The sequence below is a fragment of the Sus scrofa genome, chromosome 3 (assembly GCF_000003025.6).
Source record: "Sus scrofa isolate TJ Tabasco breed Duroc chromosome 3, Sscrofa11.1, whole genome shotgun sequence".
NCBI classification, from domain to species: Eukaryota; Metazoa; Chordata; class Mammalia; order Artiodactyla; family Suidae; genus Sus; species Sus scrofa.
In genome coordinates, this window is record NC_010445.4 from 43,115,074 (window position 1) to 43,141,046 (window position 25,973).

At 43.2% G+C, this 25,973-nt stretch overlaps 1 pseudogene; it reads right to left on the reverse strand.

Annotated features, from left to right (window-relative positions):
* LOC110260114 lies at positions 1,420–22,641 on the reverse strand (annotated as a pseudogene).

The following is a 25,973-nucleotide window of genomic DNA, read 5'->3' on the forward strand; positions in this document are numbered from 1 at the left end:
TCTGCTGCCTCTCATGTCTTACAAGAGGTATAAAAAAGTATAAATATTTACATCCTTGTTCCACCCCACATGGAAACTGGAGGTCCATGCCCCAAGGCAGGCTGACCAGCACAAGGTCTGCATAGGGAGCCCCTTGGACCTGGGGTACAGGACAAGGCACTAAGATGGAAGGGCAGCTGCCCCATCTCCTAGGGTCCCAGCAATAGAGGTAGACATGAAACAGAAACAAAACTTTGGTCCAAAATTTTCAGGAAAAAAGAAACCCTGAAAGTTTAAGAGCACTTGTCCTCCTTGCCAGAGGACAGCTAGGTGTAAGGTGTCTGGACATCTCAGACAGAGCCTGGGCTCTGAACCTTGGTGTCCATCTGGCCCCACTGTGTCTGCCCTGGACACTAGAACCTGCCCTGCAACTTACTGCCAAGGAATGAAATAAAAGTACAGAATACAAGGTCATAGCACAAGGAGAATATTTAGATTACACCCATACAATTTTTATCATCTTGCTATATAAAAAGTTGCTTAAAACAATTTCTTTTACATATAAGCAAAAAAGATTAGAATATTTGGTCAACTGGAAATATAGCTAGGCACGATGTCTGCAGCTGCATCAAAGCATAATACAGAGATTACAGTGGAAACAGAGCTGAAGAAGCACAGAGACACACCCTGGGGTCTCACTCAAGGAAGCTCCCTGGGGCTGGTGGGGAGGAATCACACACTTGATTAAAGGGTTGGGGGTGTCAGCCAGACTTGGCTGCCCGTGGCCTCCCACCATGCCAGGGAGGTGGAGCCCTTGGGCCCCCAAACCCCTACGTGTCTATCACTCAAACACGGCTCTGCCAGAGCAGCTGGTTTAAGGCACAATGGAGCCGAGTGGAGGTTTGGGAGCACATGCTGCAGGCTGCAGAAGGCACAGGCAAGGGGCTGGCAGCAGGCTGGGCTGACTACTGTCACCAAGGGACTGCAGCCAGCACCACATCTACCCAAGGTGAACAAAAGATTTAGATTTCTTTTAAAAACAGGTAAACTAATTTCTCTTTAAAAAAGTAAAATCTCTGGTCTTTTAAGGTCATTTCAGCAGCTTTTTTTTTTTTTCTTTTTCTTTTTTTTTTTTTTTTTGCTTTTTAGGGCCGTACACACGGAGGTTCCCAGGCTAGGGGTAGAATTGGAGCTACAGCTGCCAGTCTGCACCACAGCCACAGCTACAGCAATGCAGGATCCAAGCCACATCAACGACCTACACCACAGCCCATGGCAATGCTGGATCCTTAACCCACTGAGGCCAGGGTTGAAACTGTAACCTCATGGTTCCTAGTCGGATTCATTTCTGCTGTGCCACAATGGGAACTCCACTTCAGCTGCTTTTAAAGTGGCTTTTTTCTGGAATGATGGGTGCCTGGCAGGCTGGTCCACAGTGGCCTAAATGGTGGACTTGGAGAAAGACACACAGGTAGTAGTTCTCATCCAGGTTGTGGTTGTACAGGTTGATGAGCGCCTGGATCAGTGCCATCTTGTGGTCCTTCTAGAAGAACTTGAACCCTTTGATGATACCACCATTGCTGGAGAAGCGAATCTTGAGGTTGTCCTCAGTGATGGAGGGCGGGATGTTGGAGAGGTGCAGGGTGCCTGAGGGTGGGATGATATTCTGGAAGTTCTTGGAGCCCAGCTTCTTGAAGCAGTGCAAGGGCAAGTTGTTGCCATAGTCCTTGGTGAGGCCCTGGTCCTCCTGGCCCTTACAAGGCAGCTGCATGTCTGGTGCTTGGAGAGCATGATGTGCATGGGCTTTTGGTGCAGCTTGTGCCCTGTGAGGTGGCCCATGGCCAGCTGAGCTTGGCTTCCATCTGCCATCTGCACCAGGGCATTCTCCTTCTTGTCAAACAGGATCTTCACCAGCTGCACACCACCACACACAATAAAAAGAACAAAGAAACTTTGGGGTGTGACTCTCTCAGGATTGAGGTTGCTGACCAGCAGGATGGAATTTCCTGCCCTGCGAGGCCTGGAATGGTGATCTGGCTTGCTGCTGCTGCCGCTGCTGCTGCCAATGGGATGGCCAGACCATCCAGGGCCCCATGCACATTAGGGATAGAGAGGCCTGCAGCCTGAGGAATTGCAAAGGTGGGAGGGAAACCAGCTCCTACATTCAGAGAGACTGACATATCAGGTGCACCAAAGGCGGCGGCCATGGTTTGGTCTAGCGAAGCCTGGTTGTCACCAGAAGGCAGGTCAGGGCGCGTGTAGTCATGGCTCTTGTCATTGTTGTACTTGATGTTGAGGTTGGTGAGCTTGGAGAAATTGATGTGCAGGGTGAAACAGGCATTGTGGATATTCTGCCCATACAGTGACAGCTTGGCCTGCTGGGTGCTCATGGGGTCGGCATACTGCAGCAGTGCCTAGAACTGGTTGTTCTTGGTGAAGGTGATGATCTTCAGGATGGTGCCAAACCTGGAGAAGATCTGGTGCAGCACATCCAGGGTCACCGGGTAGAAGAGATTTTCCTCGATGATCTTGAGCACCAGGGGAGCCTGGTTGGGTCAGCTTTCTGTTTTGAGCTCCCTGTGGTTGGAAAACTGGATGTAGATGGGCCAGCTGTGCAGCACAGAAGTCACTGATTTGTAGTAGTTCACCATGGTGTTGGCAGCCTCTTCAGTGTTCGTCTCAGTGAAGGCCTGGTTTTCCCTTTTCCCTGCTGATAATTTTTCTGCTGAAATGTGGTACCAATCAAAGTACTTTTTGTCTCTGAGTAGGGGTGTAGAATCAACTTCCCAGGGAGGGAGAAGTAGAGTGCTGGCTCACACTGCTTTGTTGTTGCAGTGTGGGACCACAAGTTTAGTTTCCCACTGGACCCCACCAATACCAAGAGTTTGGGGAAAGCAAAGTATTTATTTACCTTGACTTGCATGGCTTTGTTCAGTCTTATTGATGCTATGAGTGGTGAAGTCTAAAGCTTCTTTATTTATAATGGATACTAGACCCTTATCAGACATATGATTTATAAATATTTTCTCCCATTCTATGGCCTTTTCACTCTTGATATATGGAAGTTTTAATTTTGATGCAGTCTCATTTATCTACTTACTTTTTTGTGTAGAACAGGTTGTGTGTTGTGTTGTGTGTTGCTGTTGTTGTTGTTGGCCTGTTAAGACTACATTTGTGGGACTATGAAAGTACTGCCAGCTTCTCCTGGGCAGGTGATGAATAATGAGCTGCTTGCTCAATCCTACCAAAACTACCCTTTGTCTGCTTCTATAGGAAGGGAATGGAAGATCAACTTCCTCCCAGCCCTACTGAAAGGTAGAGTAGGTACAGACCTCTTCTTTGTCTTTGCCTGAAGTAGCTTGGTATCGCCAAAAATGATTCTTTTTTTTTTTTTTTTTTTGTCTTTTTGCTATTTCTTTGGGCCGCTCCTGCGGCATATGGAGGTTCCCAGGCTAGGGGTTGAATCGGAGCTGTAGCCAACGGCCTACACCAGAGCCACAGCAACCTACACCACAGCTCACGGCAACGCCGTATCATTAACCCAATGAGCAAGGACAGGGACCGAACCTGCAACCTCATGGTTCCTAGTCGGATTTGTTAGCCACTGCGCGACGATGGGAACTCCCAAATGATTCTTATTTTAGCTCATGCTTTTCTGTTTTCTTGGCTAGGGAGAACAGGCTTCTAAATTTTTAATTTTTTATGTTTTTCATTGTGGTAAAATCATGTAACAGAATTTACCATTAGTTATGGTACATTCACAATGTTGTACAACCATCTCAACTACCAATTCCCATTACCTAAAAGGAGACCCCATATCCATTAAGCAGTCAATTCCCATTTAGTCCTCCTTCTTCCCTGGCAACCACTAATTTGCTTTCTGTATCTCTGGATTTGTCTCTACTGGATATTTCATATAAGTGGAATAATACCATATGTGGCCTTTTGTGATTGGCTTCTTTCATTTTGCCCAGTGTTTTCAAGGTTCATTCATATTATAGCATGTTTCAGTATTTTATTCCTTTTTATGGTCAAATAATATTCCATTATACAGATATGCCACATTTGTTTATCTATTCATTTGGCTGATGGACACTTGAGATGTTTCCACTTTTGGACTTTTGGAAGTAGTGCTGCCATGAACATTTGTATGCAAAAGTTATACAACTTGTATAATTTTTATACAAGTTTTTATTAAAACATCTGTTTTCAATTCTTTTGGGTATAAACCCAGGAGTGGACTTTCTGGGTCATATGGTAATTCTATGTTTAATTTATTGAGGAAACACCAAACTATTTTCATAGTGGCTACACAATTTTATATTCCACTAGTAATGACGAAGTTTCAATATCTTTCTATCCTTGCTAGCACTTGTTAGTCTCTATGTTATAAAAAATATTATAGGCATCCCAATGGGTAGGAAGTGTTACCTTGTAATGAGTTTGACTTATATTTCCCTAATGACTATTGATGTTGAACATATTTTCATGAGCTTGTTAGCCATTTGTTTATCTTCTTTGAAAAAATATCTACTCAGATCTTTTGGCCCATTACTAATAGAGTTATCTTTTTATCATTGACTTCCAAGAGTTCTTTATAATGGATATGAGACCTTTGTCAGATACATGATTTACATATGTTTTCTCCCATCCTGTTGTTTACCCTTTCACTCTCTCTCTCTCTTTTTTTTCTGTCTTTTTAGGGCCATATGGAGGCATATGGAGTTTCTCAGCCTAGGGGTCAAATTGGAGCTACAGCTGCCAGCCTACACCACAGCCACAGCAATGTGGAAATCAAGCCACATTTGCAACCTACACCACAGCTCAGGACAACACTGCATCCCACTGAAGGAGGCCAGGGATCGAAGCTCCATCTTCATGGATACTAGTCAGATTTGTTTCCACTGAGCCACGACGGGAACTCCTACATTTTCACTCTTGATAGTGTCCTTTCAGGTACAAAAGTTTTAATTTGATGCAGTCCAATTTATCAGTTTACTTTTTCGGTTGTTTTTGTGGAACAGGTTTTTTTTTGTGTGTGTGTATGTTGTTGGCCTGTTAAGACCTACACCACTGATAATATGAATGTCCTGATTTACACAAAAAACAGCTGAAACTCAGGGAAGCTAAAGTAAGCCCAAGACCATTTTTCTGGTAGATGGTGGAGCCAGGGCTTGAACCCAACCCCCTGGCATGGAGTGCTGCTATCTTTAGGACACATAATTACTGAAGGTTTAACTTCTGGTCTCCAGTGCCATGAAAATGATAAGCATATGATGGCATTCTTTGGTTAAAAAAAATCTTTCTTTTAAGAAATGAGTTAGGACTATCAGAAAACTCAAGTAAATCTCAGAATACAATAAACTATGGTGCTGTCTAAAGGTCTCAGCCTCAAAATTTTACAGCAGGGACATGCCCACCAACATGAAGGTCCTAAGAGGTCAGCGATGCAGGAAGATGTTCTCAGAACCACATCTGCAGTGTGGCCACATCGTCTAACTTGATCTGACTGTCATCCACAGGGAGTTAACACTTCAAGGGAGAGACAGACCATCAATCTGCTTTAACACAAACAAACAAAAACCAGGGAGAGATGGGCCAAGGTGGCAGAGTGAAAAGACCCCAAGTTCACCACATTTCAAGCATGTGCAAACTACAACTATGTTCAGAACAGCCCTCTATGAAAAAGACTGAAATACACCAAAAAAGATTTATAACTAAAGAAATAAAGAAGGCCCAGCAGTCCCACTCTTGGGCATCTATCCAGACAAAACCTTCCTTGAAAAAGACACACACACCTGTTTATTCATTGCAGCACTATTCGCAATAGTCAGGACATGGAAACAAACTAAATGTCCATCAACAGATGAGTGGATTAAGAAGATGTGGTATAGGAGTTCCCATCAGGGCTCAGTGGAAATTAATCCAATTAGGAACCATGAGGTTGCAGTTTTGATCCCTGGCCTCGCTCAGTGGGTTAAGGATCTGGTGTTGCTGTGAGCTGTGGTGTAGGTCACGGATGCAGCTGGGATCCTGCATTGCTGTGGCTGTGGTATAAGCCAGCAGCTATAGCTGCAATTGGACCCCTAGCCTGGGAACCTCCATATGTTGTGGGTCCAGCCCTGAAAAGAAAAAAAAAAAAGTTGTAGTATATATACACAGTGGAATACTACTACAGCCATAAAAAAGAACAAAATAATGCCATCTGCAGCAACATGGGTGGAACTAGAGACTCTCACACTATGTGAAGTAAGTCAGAAAGATAAATACCATATGGTATCACTTTTATCTGGAATCTAATATATGGCCCAAATGAACCTTTCCACAGAAAAGAAACTCATGGACATGGAGAACAGACTTATGGTTGCCAAGGGGGAGGGGGAGGGAGTGGGATGGACTGGGAATTTGGGGTTAATAGATGCAGACTATTGCCCTTGGAATGGATTAGCAATGAGATCCTGCAGTGTAGCACTGGGAACTCTGTCTAGTCATTTATGATGGAGCATGATAATGTGAGAAAAGGAATGTATATATGTATGTGTGGCTGGGTCCTTTGCTGTGCAGTAGAAAATGGACAGAACACTGTAAACCAGTTATAATGGAAAAAAATAAAAATCACTAAAAAAAGAAATTAAAAAGGGACCATAACACAATGTATAGGAGGGGTGGACTCATGATATAATCAAGTCCCATATCCCTGAGTGGGCAACACACAAACTGGAGAATTATAGTGTAGAGGTTCTCCCACATGAATCAGAGTTTTGAGCCCCATGCTGGGCTCCCCAGACCAGGGGTCCTGTACCAGGAAGATGAGCCCTCAGATCATTTGGCTTTGAAGCCTAGTGGGGCTTAATTTCAGGAGTTCCAAAAGAGACTTCACTCTTAAAGGACACATGCAAAATCTCACGTGCATCCAGGGCAAAATCCATAATTTGATGGGAGCATGGGCCAGACCTACTGCTGGTCTTGGAGAGCCTCCCACATAGGCAGGGGGAGACTGTTGCTCACCATGGGAACATAGACACTGGCATAAGCCATATTTGGGTTCTACCATATGGAAGGTGGTACTGGCAGTTGCCATTGTGGGATCCTTTCTCTTGTTTATTAGTGGCCAAGACCTGGCCCTGCCCAGTAGCCTACAGACTAGTGCTGGGATGCCTCAGGTCAAATGACTAATGGGGTGGGAACATAGCCTCACTCAGCAGCAGACAAGCTGCCTAAAGACTTCCTGAGCCCACAGCTGCCTCTAGATATGCCTCTACACGTGGCCTTGCCCACCAGAGGGCCAAGACTCAGCTCCACCCACCAGGGGGCAGGCACCAGCCCTCCTCTCCAGGAAATCTGTCTAGTTTTAGACTAGCCTCACCCACCAGGGGGCACACAAGAGATCCAAGAAAACAAAGATCCCAATGCTTGTGGACCTAGCCCACCTACCTTGGAACCAGCTAGATCCTCTCCCCACCCACTAGCTGGTCGACATAAGCTTCAGGACATCCCAGACCCCACACCCAACTGTGTCAGTAATCACCACACTCCACCAGTAATCTGACACCAGCTCTGGGATGCTAACCCTGTAGCCAGATTCCAGGGCTTTCCTCTGTCTGCTGATAATGCAGCACTAACCCTAGGATCTAGCTTTACCCACCTGTTGAGGGGAACAATAGCCCCTGAGTCTTCTGGACCCTGACTCTGCCCACTAGTGAGCTAGCACTTCCCCTAAGACCTTGGGGTTCTGCCTGATTCAGCCACCTAGTGACTAGTCTCTGCTAAACAGCAGCCAGTAGCATCTACACAAGGCAGGGCCTGGCAACCAACTGAGCCAGCAACCAACCAAGCCTACCAGACCACCCACATAGTCCAACTGCCACAATAGAATGACCCGCACAGACCTCTTAGGGTGATTCCCTAGAGCATAGAGCTTGGGTGATGAGAAGGGGTGTGCAGCTGGGATGCATAGGACTTCTCCTACAGAAATCCACTTCTCCAGATTGAGAAACATAAAAAACCTACCATATACATAAAAATACAAGAGAAATTTAGACAAAATAAGGGAGTGGAGGAATATGTTCCAGATGAAGGAACATGATAAGACCCTAGAATAAGAACTAAGTGAAGTGTAAATAGGCAATCTACCCAAGAAAGAGTTCAGAGTAATAATTTTAAAGGTGATGGAAGAACTCAAGAGAAGAATGGATGCACAGAGCAAGAAGTTAAAAGATTTTAATGACAAGCCAGATAATATAAAGAACATACAAACAGATATGGGGCATACAATAACTGAAATGAACAATATACTAGAAAGCATCAACAGTAGATTAAATGAAACAGAAGAACAGATCAGTGAGTTGGAAGACAGAGTAGTGGAAATCACTGCTGCTACACAGAAAAAAGAAAAATGGAAAAAATGAGGACAGTTTAAGAAACCTCTGGAATGATATCAGGCCCACTAATATTTGCATTACAGGGGTCACAGAGAAGGAAGAGAGAGAAAGGGGCTGAGAACATATCTGAAAACTTTTCTAATCAGTGAAAGGAAATAGCCACAGGAGTCCAGGAAGCACAGAGAATCCCATACAGGATGAACCCAAAGAGGAACACTCCAAGACACATTGTCATTAAAATGGAAAAAATTAAAGATAAGAAAAGAATATTAAAAGCAGCAAGGGAAAGGCAACAAGTTACATACAAAGGAACACTCACAAGGTTATCAGCTGATTATTCAGCAGAAACTCTGCAGGCCAGAAGGCAGTGACATAATATATTTAAAGTGACGAAAGGGAAAAACGTATAACCAAGACTACTCTACCCAGCAAGGTTCTCATTCAGATTTGATAGAGAGATCAAAAGCTTTGCAGACAAGCATAAGCTTATAGAGTTCAGCATCACCAAACCAGGTTTACAACAAATGTTAAAGGATATTCTCCAGGTGAAAAAGAAAAAGCCACAACTAGAAACAAGAAAATTGCAAAATGAAAATCCCACCTATAAATGTGAACCTGCAGTAAATGTAGGAAATCATCCATAAACAAAACCAGCAGGGTGGGCGTTACCCTTGTGGCTCAGCGGAAATGAATCTGACTAGTATCCATGAAGACGCAGGTTTGATCTCTGGCCTTACTCAGTGGATTAAGGATCTGCCATTGCCGTGAGCTGTGGTATAGGTCGCATATGCGACCTGGATCTGCTGTTGCTGTGGCTGTGGTGTAGGCCAAGGGCTATGACTCCAATTCAACCCCTAGCCTGGGAACTACCATATGCCACAGGTGTGGCCCTAAAAAAACCACAAAACAGTAGGGTGGTTAAAAGGCAAAAGTAGTTAAATAATCTATATCTACAATAAGCAGTTAAGAAAATACACAAAACAAATAGATGTAAAATATAATATCAAAAGCAATAATCATGAAGGGAAGAAAGTACAAGAGAGGGTTTTAAAAATGCATTTGAAATTATAGGCCAATATCACTGAGGAACATAGATGCAAAAACCTTAGCAAAATATCAGTAACTGAATCCAACAATATAGGATTTATTCAGGGATGCAAGGATTTTTTAGATATCTGCAAATCAATCGATGTTATACACCACATTAACTAATTGAAGAATGAAAACCATATATTCATCTCAAGAGATGCTAACAAAGCTTTTGACAAAATCCAACATCAATTTGTGATTAAAAAGAACTCTCCAGAAAGTGGCCATAGAGGGAAACTATCTCAACAAAATAAAGGCCATATATGATAAACCCATAGTTAATACTCAATGATGAAAAGCTGAAAACATTTTCTCTAAGACCAGGAACAAGACAAGGATGCCCACTCTTGTCATTTTTATTCAACTTAGTTTTAGAAGTTCTTTTATTCAACACAGTATTCAGACAAGAAAAAGATAAAAGCCATCCAAATTGGAAAGGAACAAGTAAAAGTGTCATCGTTTACAGATGGCTTGATATTATACACTGAAAATCCTAAAGATACCATCAGAAAACTGCTAGGGCTCATTGATGAATTCAGTAAAGTTTCAGGATACAAAATTAATATATAGAAATCTGTTGCATTTCTATACACTATCAACAAACTATCAGAGAAATGAAGGAAATAATTCCATTTACCATTGCATCAAAAAGAATAAAATACCTAGGAATAAACTTATCTAAGGAGATAAAATACTTGTGTTTGAAAAACTATAAGACACTGTGAAAGAAACTGAGGATGACAAAAGAGTTGGAAAGATATACCATGTTCTTATATTGGAAAAATTAATATTATTAAGATGACCATACTACCCAAGTCGGTACAGATTCAGTGCAATCCCTATCAAAATACCAATGGAATTTTTCACAGAAATAGAAAAAGATAATTAAAAAATCTGTATGGGGAGTTCCCGTCATGGCGCAGTGGTTAAAGAATCCGACTAGGAACCATGAGGTTGCAGGTTCGGTCCCTGCCCTTGCTCAGTGGGTTAACGATCCGGCGTTGCCGTGAGCTGTGGTGTAGGTTGCAGACACGGCTCGGATCCCGCGTTGCTGTGGCTCTGGCGTAGGCCGGCGGCTACAGCTCCAATTTGACCCCTAGCCTGGGAACCTCCATATATGCCACAGAAGTGGCCCAAAGAAATAGCAAAAAAAAAAAAAAAAAAAAAAAAACCCAAAAAATCTGTATGGAAACACAAAGATCCCTAATAAAAAAACAATCTTGAGAGAGAATGAAGATGGAAGAATCAAGCTCCTTGACTTCAATCTATACTACAGAGCTACAGTCATCAAAACAGTATGGTACTAGCAGAAAACAGACACATAGATCAATGGAACAGAATAGAGAGCCTAGAAATAATCTCACACACTGTGTCCAATTAATCTACAACAAAGGAGACAAGAATATACAATGGAGAAAAGATATTTTTTCAATAAGTGGTGCTGAGAAAACTGGACAGCTACATTTAAAAGAATGAAATTAGAACATTCTTTAACACTGTATACATAAATAAACTCAAAATAGATTAAAGACCTAAATGTGAGAATGGATAACATAAAACTCCTGGAGGAAAACACAGGCAGAATACTCTCTAACATGAATCATGGAATTATTTTTTTAGATTCATCTCCTAAAACAAAGGAAATCAAAACAAAAATAAAATGGGACCTAATTAAGCTTAAAGACTTTTGCATAGCAAGGGAAACCATTGGCAAAATTAAAAGATAACCTACTGAATGGGAGAAAACAGTTGCAAATGATACAACCAATAAGGGGTTAATATCCAACATGTATAAAGAACTTGTACAACTCAACACCAAAAAAAACCCCCAAACAATCCAATTAAAAAATGGGCAGCACATCCTCCTTAAACTCTTTCAAAAGGTTGAAGAAGAAGGAATACTCCCAAAGACATTCTATGAGGCCACCATCACCCTCATTCCAAAACCAGACAGAGATACCACCAAAAAAGAAAACTATCGGCCAATATCATTGATGAATATAGATGCAAAAATTCTCAACAAAATCTTAGCCAACCGAATCCAACAACATACCAAAAAAATTATACACCATGACCAGGTTGGGTTCATCCCAGGTTCACAAGGATGATTCAACATACGCAAATCAATCAGCATCATACACCACATTAACAAAAAAAAAGTCAAAAATCATATGATCATCTCAATAGACGCAGAAAAAGCATTTGACAAAGTTCAACATCCATTTATGATCAAGACCCTTGCCAAAGTGGGTATAGAGGGAACATTCCTGAATATAATAAAAGCCATTTATGATAAACCCACAGCAAATATAATCCTCAATGGGGAAAAACTGAAAGCCTTCTCACTCAAATCTGGAACAAGACAGGGATGCCCACTCTCACCACTGCTCTTCAACATCGTTTTGGAAGTCTTAGCCACAGCAATTAGACAAACAAAAGAAATAAAAGGCATCCATATAGGAAGAGAAGAGATCAAACTGTCACTGTATGCAGATGACATGATACTATACCTAGAAAACCCTAAGGACTCAACCCCAAAACTCCTTGAACTGATTAATAAATTCAGCAAAGTAGCAGGATATAAGATTAACATTCAGAAGTCAGTGGCATTTCTGTATACCAGCAATGAAACAATAGAAAAGGAATACAAAAATACGATACCTTTTAAAATTGTACCTCACAAAATCAAATACCTCGGAATACACCTGACCAAAGAGGTAAAGGACCTATATGCCGAGAACTATAAAACTTTAATCAAAGAAATCAAAGAAGATGGAAAGAAATGGAAAGATATTCCATGTTCCTGGATTGGGAAAATCAATATTGTAAAAATGGCCATACTACCCAAAGCAATCTACAGATTCAATGCAATCCCTATCAAATGACCCATGACATTTTTCACAGAACTAGAACAAACAATCCAAACATTTATATGGAACCACAAAAGACCCAGAATCGCCAAAGCAATCCTGAGAAACAAAAACCAAGCAGGAGGCATAACTCTCCCAGACTTCAAGAAATACTACAAAGCCACAGTCATCTAAACAGTGTGGTACTGGTATCAAAACAGACAGACAGACCAATGGAACAGAATAGAGAATCCGGAAATAAACCCTGACACCTGTGGTCAATTAAGCTTTGACAAAGGGAGGCAAGAACATACAATGGGAAAAGGAAAGTCTATTCAGCAAGCATTGCTGGGAAACCTGGACAGCTGCATGCAAAGCAATGAAACTAGAACACACCCTCACACCTTGCACAAAAATAAACTCCAAAGGGCTGAAAGACTTAAATATACGACAGGACACCATCAAACTCCTAGAAGAAAACATAGGCAAAACACTCTCTGACATCCACATCATGAATGTTTTCTCAGGTCAGTCTCCCAAAGCAATAGAAATTAGAGCAAAAATAAACCTATGGGACCTCATCAAACTGAAAAGCTTTTGCACAGCAAAGGAAACCAAAAAGAAAACAAAAAGACAACTTACAGAATGGGAGAAAATAGTTTCAAATGATGCAACTGATAAGGGCTTAATCTCTAGAATATATAAGCAACTTATACAACTCAACAGCAAAAAAACCAATCAATCAATGGAAAAATGGGCAAAAGACCTGAATAGACATTTCTCCAAAGAAGATATACAAATGGCCAACAAACACATGAAAAATGCTCAACATCGCTGATTATAAGAGAAATGCAAATCAAAACTACCATGAGATACCACCTCACACCAGTCAGAATGGCCATCATTAATAAATCCACAAATAACAAGTGCTGGAGGGGCTGTGGAGAAAAGGGAACCCTCCTGCACTGTTGGTGGGAATGTCAACTGGTACAGCCACTATGGAGAACAGTTTGGAGATACCTTAGAAATCTATACATAGAACTTCCATATGACCCCGCAATCCCACTCTTGGGCATCTATCCGGACAAAACTCTACTTAAAAGAGACACATGCACCCGCATGTTCATAGCAGCACTATTCACAATAGCCAGGACATGGAAACAATCCAAATGTCCATCGACAGATGATTGGATTCGGAAGATGTGGTCTATATACACAATGGAATACTACTCAGCCATAAAAAAGGATGACATAATGCCATTTGCAGCTACATGGATGGAACTAGAGAATCTCATCCTGAGTGAAATGAGCCAGAAAGACAAAGACAAATACCATATGATATCACTTATAACTGGAATCTAATATCCAGCACAAATGAACATCTCCTCAGAAAAGAAAATCATGGACTTGGAGAAGAGACTTGTGGTTGCCTGATGGGAGAGGGAGGGAGTGGGAGGGATCGGGAGCTTGGGCTTAGCAGACACAACCTAGAATAGATTTACAAGGAGATCCTGCTGAATAGCATTGAGAACTATGTCTAGATACTCATGTTGCAACAGAAGAAAGGGTGGGGGAAAAAACTGTAATTGTAATGTATACATCTAAGGATAACCTGACCCCCTTGCTGTACAGTGGGAAAATAAAATAAAAAAATGGGCAGCAGAACTAAATAGACATTTTTCCAAAGAGGAAATTCAAATGGCCAACAGGCAGATGAAAAGATGCTCAACATTGCTAATCATCAGGAAATGCAAGTTAAAACCATCCCTGTCAAAATTGCTATACTCTAAAGGAACAAAAGCAGCAAATGTTGGTGAGGGTGTGAAGGAAAGGGAACACTCCTACAATGTCGATGGAATGTAAGTTGGTGTAGCTATGTGAAACACTTTGTGGTGGCTTCTCAAAAAACTAAAAATAGAACCACCATATGACCAAGCAGTTCCACTCCTGGGTGCATACTGGGGAAAAAACAAGAACACTAATTTGAAAGGACACATACACCCCAATGTTCATAGAAGTGTTACTTACAATTACCAAGTTATGGAAGCCACCTAAATGTCCATTAAGGGATGAACGGATAAAGAAGATGTGGTATATGTGTATATATACCACATGGAATACTACTCAGCCATAAAAAACTGAAGTTTTGCCAAATGGATGGACTTGGAGGGCATTATGCTAACTGAAATGTCAGACTAAGACAAACACTGTATGATATTTCTTACATGAGGAATCTAAAAAAATTCAACAAACTAGTGAATATAACAAAAAAGAAGCAAACTCACAAATGTAGAGAACTAACTAGTGATTACCAGCGGGGAGAGGGAAGGGGGAAGAGCGAGATAGGGACAGGGGATCAAGAGGTACACACTTTTAGGCTAAAATAAGCTAAAAAGGTATATTGTGCAACATGAGGAATAACTATAAATGGAATATAATATTTAAAAATTGTGAATCACTATATTGTATTCCCATAATATATAATATTATATATCAAATATACTTCAATTTTTAAAAAATAAAATGGCAATTAAAAATTAGAGCAGAAAACTTTTTTATTTTAATTTATTGTTGTCTTTTTATCTTTTTAGTGTCGTACTTGCAGCATATGGAGGTTCTCAGGCTAGGGGTCCAGTCAAAGCTGTAGATGCCGGCCTAAGCCACAGCCACAGCAACGCAGAATCTGAGCCGTGTCTGGGACCTACACCATGGCTCATGGCAATGCCGGATCCTTAACCCACTGAACCTGGCCAGGGATTGAACTCACGTCCTCGTGGATGCTAGTCAGGTTCGTTAATCACTGAGCCACGACAGGAACTCCCCAGAAAAACTTTTAAAGTACCAAATATAATTTATTTTAATTTTAAAAAACAATATTTCTTTTCCCTTGTTAAAAATTCAATAGGGACAGAAGGGTACACAGGAAAGTTCTGCCCCTCCTATTCCAGGTCAACCATCCTGCCTTCCCATTTCCTGCATAGCACTTTAGAATGTCCTTATGCAAAGATGAGCACTTTCTGTATATTATTTCATTTTTGTTTAGCTATGCAAACCCTTGTGCTTTTGCTTTTCCCTTACTGTACATCTTGGAGAAAGTTTTCATGAGCATGAGGCATGTCCTGATTCTTTCTTATGACTTGCCATCCTCTCTCCTCCTTCCTATCCTTGGCTCAGGATCTTTGGGTGGCAGGGTCAAGGTCAGAGGGCCAAGCAGCCCTTTCACCCACCTGAGATCCCAATGATGTGCTCTGTTTCACACCATTTATAGAATGCAGTCCTTCTTCTCCTTCTGTTCTTGGACCAGGGTCCTTTCTAGAGGGCACAGAGATCCCCAACTTGTCTTTCTCAGAATTCTGGTTGCTTTTTCTATGCCTATCTGATAATCTGGCACAGAAGTGTGATCTCGGATGACTTCAGATGGGGTTGGTCTCCTCTGCTTCTCCCTGGCTCATGGCTCTGAGTATAGAGCTGAAGTACTATCTATCAGTCTCAGGTGGAGCCATTAGGTCCCGAGACAGAGGAGACTATGTGACAGTCCCTTTGAGAAGCCTCTAGAACCTACCCCAACTTGTAAGCAGGGGCAGGAGATAGGGCAGAATGACAAGATTGCCTGTCCCTGAACCTAGACTTGGATCTGGAGAATTTTGACAGAGAGCATAGCCATAAATGAGACTTTATCCAAATAGATAAAAACATTGAAGAGTCAGACTTGTAGAAAGAGAAACAAAAATTCTTACAACAATAATTGTTTTAAAATAACTATAGGAGTTTATGTTGTGGCTCAGCATATTAAGAACTCAACTAGTATCCCTGAGGACACAGGTTCAATCTCTGGCCCTGCTCAGTGGGTTAAGGATCCAGCGTTGCCGTGAGCAGTGATATAGGTCGCAGATGTACCTTGGATCTGGTGTTGCTGTGGCTGTGGTGTAGGTCGGCAGCTCTGACTCGATCCCCTACCCTGAGAACCTTTATATGCTATGGGTGCAGCCCTAAAACAGACAAATAAAATAAAATAACTATATATTAACTGTCTTTAGCCTCCACAAAGATCTCCTTTTGATGGAGAATGACTCTCGCTGTGGCTGTCTTTGTTCTAAGATAATTTCTGGCAGATACCAGTTTTAAAGTTAATGGTCTAATTATTCAGCAGTTTGTCTTTATTTATTTATTTAGGCCACCCCCAGAACATGCAGAACTTTCCTGGCCAGGGATAGAACCTGTGACACAGCAGTGACAAGGCCAGATTCTTAACCCACTGAGCCATCAGGGAACTCCCCAACAGTATGCCTTTACTTTACACTGCCCTGTTGGTGTGTTTGTCTCTTCACTCTTTGCTTTGACTACGGCATTTCCATTATGATTCATTACAACATTGAATCAAAACTAAGAACTTTATAACCACTCCATATGTGTAATACTGGGTCTTTTTCTCTGTTTGAGCCCTGGCTGATACAGATGTCCACAAGGTAAGTGGCTCCAGAGAAACATACTCTAATGGATGTTTCCTGCCTTGGCTCTGGGTTTCTGGAACTGGTTTCCCTAATCTTCCTATACTTAAAGGCACTAATGATCCTGTTTTAGTAGTAAAGAAGACAATGGCTATCTATGTCAAGATGTGGCCAAAGAGTTACTCAGATGATTGCTGTTGGACATTTGTAATCAAACACAGATGGCAAGAGTCTCGATAGTCACATATATGCTACCTAAGAATTTTAGTTAAAATAAGAAGTACAATAGCATTAGGTGGTCGCTCTTAAATGTGCTAAAGAAAGTGGGGAAAGAAGAAGCTCAAGCTTCATTCAAGTTCCCAGCTCAAACTCTACATTGATAACCTGAAGTATTCCTCATCTACCCTGGAACCCTTATCTCCTATAGCCACAGTTTTAGGATTTCTGTAAACCAAACATGGAATGTCATCCTGTGAATGGCTGAAGTATAAAGCAAACTGAAGCCCCAGTCCAGCATGGTGTTTGCTATTAAAGTCAGGGCATTGATTGAAGAAATGGGATCCTGAAGGCTGGAAGGGGAACATATGCAAAGAAACTGAAAGTGAGGACACTAAAACCCTAAATTCTGCTGAGTCATCTTGACCAGGAGAAGTAGCTTTCCTACCCCTCCTTGAGAAGTTTATCCGAAGAACCTGTAATGCCCTCCTCTAAAACCATGTAGCCTTGCAAGATATTGCTGATTTTCTTCAGGTCCCATCCCTAGCCCCACTGCCCTTCTTTGCTTCTAGACATATGACTAGACTCAAATCGCAGCAGATCCCCAAAGAGGAGTTATAACATATGACTCATGAGCAAGTGCAAGCCCCCCCCCCAAAAAAAACTGACATGATTTTTTCCAATTTATACAAACAGAATCCCAGGGGATGTATGGGAAATGAATATTAAGAGTATGAACTAATAGAAGAAGAAATATAAAGTTGGATCAGGAAGATTTTATTGATTTGGGCCAACTAAACAGATCCTGGCTTTAGTGTTGCAGCTGGAGCAAAAAGAAAGGGCTCTAACAGTTTGTTTGGTTTCTTGGTTAAAATGTTGACCAAAAGATGGTCCATAGCAGATGGGGTTGGGATGCCAGAGTTGCCTTGTTTTATCACAGAGGAAGAAATCCTAAGGCTTAGAGAAACTGGAATATTAGAGTGGGTTTGACATTTAAGATCTGCTCACCACCCTTGCTTTCCAAAAGGAAGGATACACCTTTCTCACAACTGTGAGAAATCAGTTTGTGAGGGGAGTTCCAGCATCCTTGAAGAACTCTGTGATTGCTTTTTTTTTTTTTTTTTTTTTTTTTTTTTTTTTTTTTTGTAGGTCAGAAGTTACAGTGGAAACTGTTGTCACTAAATCGAGAAACCTAAAGGCATTGGGAAAAATTGAATCTTGGGGTGATAGAGGCCAAGTGGCAACTCTTAATTCCTGAAGGTAAGGTGGGCGTGGTTGCAATAATGAACTGTAGAGTCAAAGAAGCAATCAGAATAGTTTGACTTGGAGCTCCCATCGTGGCTCAGTGGTTAACGAATCTGACTAGGAACCATGAGGATGTGGGTTCGATCCCTGGCCTTGCTCAGTGGGTCAGGGATCTGGCCTTGCCGTGAGCCGTGGTGTGGGTCGCACATGAGGCTCGGATCCCGCATTACTGTGGCTGTGGTGTAGGCCAGTGGCCAAAGCTCCGATTAGACATATGCCATGAGTACAGCCCTAAAAAGACAAAAGACAAAAAAAAAAGAAAGAAAAGAAACTCACCCCACAGCAAAAGAAGTGCTGCAGTGGGCCCATGTTCATGGATTCCAGTGGACTCTCTCTGTTCCCCACCATCCTGATGTAACTGGTTTGATAGATTGGTGGAACGGCCTTTTGAAGACTCAGTTACTAGCGGCAATCCCTTACATGACTAGGGCAAGGTTCTCCAGTGGGCTGCATATGCTCTGAATTGGTGTCCAATATATGGCCCTATTTCTCCCACAGCCAAGATTCACAGGTCCAGGAATCAAGGGGTGAATGTGAGAGTGGCAATACTCACTATTACCCCTCGTGACCTATCAGCAATTTTTTTTTTTTTTGCTTCCTATTCCTATAACTTTATACTCTATTGACACAGAGGTCTTAGGTTAGAAGAAGAAATGCTTCCACTAGGAGCAACAATGATTCCACTGAATTAGAAATTAAAGACTTCCATCTGGCCCCTCATACCTCTGAATCAGCAAGATAAAGAAGGGGGTCATTATCCTGGCTGGAGTGATTGATCCTTATGACCAAGAGAAAACTGGTTACTGTTACACACTTGAGGTAAGGAAGAGGATGTTTGGAATAGAGGAGATCCCTGAGGTATCTCCCATGCTTTACAATTAAGGTCAATGTTAAGCTACAAAAACCAATGGCCCAGACCCTTCAGGGATGAAGGTTTGGGTCACTCAACCAGCTAAAAAACCATGAGCAGTTGAGATGCTAGCTGACGGGACTATGGAAAGGGTAGTGGAAGAAGATAGTGATAAATACCAGCTATACCACATGACTGGTTACAGAAATGAGGACTACAGAAATGAGAAATGAGAAATATAGGAATGAGAAATAGTAGAGCATTTTTTACTTATGTTGACATTTAATATACTTGTATATATAAAACAACAAAATATTTTTATTTTTCCCTCTCTAATATAATATTTTACCCTTATCTAATATAAGATGCATTAATAGTAGTTGACGCTACATCTAGTACTTAAATTTCAGGAGATCAAGGACAAGAGTTTGGCATTTTCTTTTGAGGGACAGCATTAGTATATTTTTGGTCATATGCAGGATAATTCTATCATGTTAGGTAGGAGTGTGACTTCATTATTTCTTTATTTGGAGACTAATCTAGTTCAAGGAGATGTGTACAGGTGCCACATTGATGAGGGATGAACCATAATGGCTTCTTTAAGCTGTCAACTTGGCTGGGCTATGGTCCCCAGTTATTCAAACACTAACTCAGATGTTGTTGTGTAGGTATTTTTCAGATGTAATTAAAGCCCCTAACCAGTTGACTTTAAATATTGGAGAGTAGCCTGGATAATTTGGTGGGCCTGACCTAATCAGTCAGGGGCCTTAAAAGAAGGTCTGAGTCTTCCTCCAAAGAGAGAACACATACCACCTGAGGACCACAGCTTCAGCCCATGCCTGGGGGTTTCAGCTTGCTCATGGCCTTTCTTCCTGATGGCCTACCCTATTAATTTTGGACTTGCTAGCCCCCATCATCACATAAGCAACTCCTGTAATAAGTTATATATAACTATATAATTACATAAATAGAAATTTTTGCATATATAGAATCTATATGAATACACATAAAAAATGAGTTGCAATACCCTTAAGCCTCAAAATAGGGTTATTGATAATGGAGGGGTGGTAGAAGTAGCAGGTGTACAGCACATCCAACAGTCACTCATGTACTTATTGAACACCTGTTGTATGCTGCGCATGTGCTTGTCACCAAAGATAAGAGTGAGCAGAAGGTGGTCAAGATAGAACCACCCTCATCTTGGACCTGACAGTCTAATAGGGTGGAAAGACAGTGGAAACAACCCCAAGTAGTGTATTACCTAGGGGTTTTGGATGGTTCAGCCAAGGCACATGGCCCATCCAAGGCACATGGCCCAGTATCCTGGAGGAAGCCACGTGGCTGAGGCCTGAAGAATGAGTGGAGTTGCTAAGGCAATGAGGTAGGCAGCCCCAGTCTTCCCATCTCCAGTCACTCACAGCTTCGTGCTCCCTCCTACATAGACTTGAGGGCTGTATGTGGCCAACATGTATTCGTCTCCTGGGGATGTTTTAACCAAGTGCCTGTGACTAGGGGGCTTAAAACAATGGGAATTTATTCACTACCAGTCTGGAGGCCAGAAATCCAAGATCAAGTTACTGGCAGGATTGGTTCCTTCTGGAGGTTCTGCAGGAGAATCCATTCCATGACATTTTCCTGGCTTCTGATGGCTGCCAGCCATCCTTGGCTTGTAGAGGCATCACTCTAATCTCTGCCTGCATTGTCACTTGGGCTTCTTCCTTATGTCTCCTCTGTGTCTGCACATGGCCTTCTTATAAGGACACTAGTTACTGGATTTAGGGCTGGATTTAGGGCCTACCCCAATTTAGAATGGCTTCATCTTAACCAATTACATCTGAAAAGACCCTATTTCCAAGTGAGTTCACATTCTGTAGTTCTGGGTACACATGAATTTTGAGGGACGTTATTCAACCCAGAAAACCACCGAATGCAGCACAAATGATGGTATATCGCTGCTGTGGTGCAGACTTGATCCCTGGCCTTGGAACTTCCACATGCCATGAGTGCAGGCACCCCCCCCCCCCGTGCCAAATGATGATATGTCATGTACAAAATCAGGTCATAATGGAGTAGGCTTTCTGCATTGACTGCTTCTTGGATCATTCTTTCTGGAGGAGCTAGTTGTCATGTTGTGAGGGAGCTCAAGCATGATGAGGAGTTGAGGCCTCGCACACACAGCCATGTCAGTGAGCTTCAGAAGCAGATTCTCCAGCCCCAGTCCAGCCTTCATAGGAGACTGCAGCCCTGCTGATAGCTTGAATGTAACCTCACTAGAGACCTGAACCAGAGCCACCCAGCTAAGCTGTTCTTGGCTTCCTGACTCAGAGGTCAGGATAATAAGTGTTTGTTGCTCTAAGTTTCTAGAGTCTGGAGTAATTTGTTATGCAGTCACAGCTGCCTAATACAAAGGAGGAGAGGGTGGGGGAATGCTCCAGACATGGGGAGGAGCCTAAGCAAAGGCCATGTAACAGGGTAGGTCTGAGAAAGGCCAGTGGGAACATGTCATGAGATGAGGGAGAGGCCAGAGCAGTTGGCCGAGGCTTCCTGACCAGGCCTGGCACCAGTAAGTCCTCCGTAAACAAAGCTGTTGAGCTGACATTTCTTGGAGTAACAGCAGATGGTGCCTCTCCCTAGCTTCCTTCCCACTGTGGGGGAAATGTCTGCCCTGACCACAGACTGGGGGCCGTCTTACTGGCCCTCCCCAAATTGCCTTTTGTTTATGTTGTGTGTTGTTTTTTCTGGGTTCCTCGTTTACAGTCACCAGATGTTCTTTGCTGTTAAAGGCACTGGCTAGCATTCACGGAGTTCTGGGGGAGACATGCTGCCCAGTGAGGCAGAGTTATTATAAATGAGTCCATTAAGGGAGGTGGATTTGCTAAAAGGTTGTCTTCGTTCCACCTGGTCCAAAGCCGTGCTCACATGATCGATGATTGCAGAGCCTTTGGACACGTCTTAAACCTCCACGCATTCTTAATGCCTCAAAAGTTTCCAATTAAAGTCAAATGGCTCTTGGCAAAGTCCAAGGCATTTTTACTAACTAAAATAAATACCTGGGCAGGCTCCACGGTTTATGACTTCTTCACACAGTTGAGGATAAACAGCTAGGAGGCCGAGTTAGAGGCATGTTAGGGTGGAGAGGCCCGACCAGCCCACAGAAAGCACCTAGAGCACCATGCCTGGCTGTGGGCAGGGCGGGGAACCTCCTCCCCATAGGCACAGGGGCTAGATGGGTCCTGTCACCCCATCCCTGTGAGAAAAACCACGGCTCAGAGACAGGCAGTGAACAAAGGGTATGCTGAGCAGGCAGCTGGGCCCAGGTAGGAGTTGCAGTCACCCTTCACTCAGGTTGCCTCCTGCTGCCTCCTGAGCTCTCTGAGCCAGTCTCTGCACCAGCCTCATAGGGCCACTGCACTGAACAGGTACGTGAAGTCTCTAGAAGGTGGTGGCACGGTGAGCCTGAGGGTGTGCCAGCAAAGGAGGGTGATGATACTGATGGAGGAGGGCTGGGCTTGTGGAAGGGCCATCACTGCATCTGTCTGACCCTTTGGGAGGTCAGGAGAGAGGAAGTAGGCTAATCTTGGTCCATACCTTTGAAAGGCAAGGAAAGGGGCAGATGGGGGACCTCAGAGCATTATGCTGGTCTGGCAAAATATCAAAGAAATACCCAGGGTTCCCTGGGGCAAAGAGGGCTCCATGGAGAGCCCTGAGGGGGACAAGAGGCTGCTCCCAGCGGGCAGGGAGAGCCCAGGAGGAATGAGGAGAAGGAAGGACCCCCTTGGAGGGGGAAGCTGCTTGGACTCCTCCAAAAGCCCCCACCATGGCCCCTGGGATGAGCCACCAGCCCTAGGCTTGGCCACCACACCCTTGGATACTATGCCCTGGGAACTCTTGGGCATCGACCTGTGTGTGGTCTGGACCATTGAAGCTGGACTCAGCCCCAACTGCACAGGGAGTGCCACAGGGAGGAGGGGCTCTTCCTGCTCTCAGCTCATCCTCCTCCAGGACAGTCCCCTGGTGGAGCTTTCATGGCTGCCCGTAGACTCTGCTTTAACCCTACTATCCCTGGAGACCACAGCTCCTTGGTAGAGTGTGGTCCCTTGAGGGATGGTCTTCCTCTGTCAGTGGGTGGGGAAAGGCAGAGCCTCAAGGAAGAAGAAGTGAAGGCCTGGGGCTGGGAGAGAAGGCAAAGAGCACCCAGAATGGGACCCTGAGCTCTCAGGAGATGCTTTTTCTCAGAGCAGAAAGCCTGGATTTAAGCTGGGCTCACAGCAGTGCCCCAAGACAGCTGCTGGTGAAATGAGCCTGTGTGTGTACCAGGGATGAGGGGACGGCCAGGTGGCTTGAACAGGAAGGGGAGAAGAAAGTAAAGGTGAGGAGACATGCTGGCTGGCAGGTTTCCCTTACAAGAAGGAGTCCTGGGGCCTCTGAAGTTGTTGGCTCAGGGTGGATGTCATCCCCTGAGCCTCAGCCTTCTCATCTGCAGGATGGGCTTGCAGACAGAGTCAAGGTTGCTCGAAGCATTGCTACAGTAGACAATGACCAGCTTCCTGGCTCCTGCTTCTCCAGAGCCCAGGACTAGGGAAGTGGTCATGCCATGGGAATTCACAGGAGTTACAAAGAATGAAGTAGTTCCAGAAAAAAGCTGTGGTCATGGATTTTATGGAAAGAATAGACAAGAACAACATAGCCTTGTTTCCTTTCTGTGGTGCCCCTTGACAGGATCAGCCAACAGGGCCATTCCCATAGTGCTCCATCTAGAATACCGGTTGCCTCAGGGATTAGGGGATCTCACCTTGTTAACCTTCAAACACATTATTTCTCATATTTTTCATCCCCCTCTCTTTTTTTAGGATTTGTTTTGAATGATAAATTGCTTTATTGACTTTTCCTGATTATTTTGTGACATTTGTAAACAATATCCTGACAATTCTGAAATGTATGAGAAATATAATCAAGAGTCTGATAGGGCTTGGGTGTGGATCAGTATAGGTCCTTGGGCCCTTACGGGGCATATGAACTTGCCTGAGTGCTTGGAAATCCAATTTGGCTCCAGCTGGCAAAGCTGACATGTCCATTCTGTGTCCTGGGCAATTCCACTCCTAAGTACCCACACACAGGTGCCAGGAGACAGACACAGAAGCATCCCCAGGAAACTTCTCACAGTGGTAAAATTGTGGGATGGTCATGTGTCCCCTGGTAGCAGAGTGGACAAACTGTGCAGATTCATATAATGAAAACCGTGCAACATTGAGAACAAATTAATTACAGCTCCATCCTTAGCCATTAGCAAAGAGGTAAGTCACAAAAGAATGTATATATCACAAGGTATATGTTTATGTCCTATAAATCTGACAGCATTCAAGATTACACACTATGTCAGTTTTGGAGGCACACATAGGTGACAAGATCATGTCTGAATGACAAAGGGCAGGTTAACACAGAATTCAGGGCAGTGGTCACGCCTAGTTAGGGGGACAGAAGTGGGACAAGAAGACCCTGACAGATACACAGGTGCTCATTTCTTGATATTCTTTATATCTCACACACGTATTATAAATATTCACTTCCAAAAAAACCATTATGCCTAATGATTGTGGGATATGAAAAAGAAGAGAAGAATCAAGTATTTCAGTATCTTAAGATAGCAATATTATTACCCTGGCATGTAATTCACATTCTGTGATTAATTTCTTACTCTCTCTACTCTCTAAGATGTGTGTTTATCAATCTAAAAAGATTAAGAATAAAAAACAAAATAAAATTTAAAAATAAATAAATCATCACATCTATGAATTCAACAGTATTAAAAAGGAGTTTTGGAAGGTATATCTGGAACGTCTCCCAGTTCTCCATGCTTCAGGAATTCCAAGCCCCCACCACTCCTGCCCCAAGCCACTTATGCCTGTGCACCTTCCTTTCTGTCTACCTCCCCATCTCTCTCCTTCCCCTAGGCTCCTGGGCTTTGCTCTTCCTCTGTGGGGCCAAGTCTTTTTCATCACCACCATGGGGGAGACTCATCTTGTCCATCCTAGTGGAACAAAAGGTTCTTGACAGGAAATTCTGGTTTAATATTCCCAGCATGTCATCCTTGTAGAATTTGTTCATCCTAGATGTCCCAGCCCCTCCTTGCACCTTTCCCCACTAGCATGCCTCTAGCATGCATGCCATGCACCAGGATACATTATTATGAGGACACCTTGCTCAAGCCTTCAGGTCCCTCACGTTGTGTCCCCTGTCATCTTGCCAGGGACCAGCCTCCCTCCCAGAGCATGACCCCTTCTTTCCTGTGGAGCAGCTCTCCGTTTTGGAAACTATTCCTGGGGGGCTTCCCACAGTACTGGGGGAATCTGTGACTGTCCAGAAACACAGAAGATCAGTCCCCAAGTGATGGGCACCTTCACTTCCTGAATTGTGTTCTGCCACAATCTATAGTTGGCAATTTTGTCTCACTGTGTCCCTCCCCCAAAGTTGTGCTGAAATCCTTCCCTCTAGGACCTTAGAATGTGACTTTTATGGAAACACAGTCATTACGGATGCAAGTAGTTAAAATGAAGTCATGCTGGAATAGGGCAAGCCCTAATCCAACATGACTGGTATCCTTATAAGAAGAGGAGACACAGTCACAGACACAAAGGGTAGAGGCCACATGTTGACAGAGGTAGAGATTAGAATGCTGCAGCTACGAGCCAAGGACCACTAAGGATTGCCAGCCACTGCTCAAAACTGGGAGAGGCAAGCAAGACTCCTCCCTTAGAGCCTCCAGAGGGAACACAGCCCTCCTGACACCTTGATATTGGACTTCTGCCCTCTGGAACTGAGATAGAATAAATGTCTATTGTCTAAGTCACCCTATCAA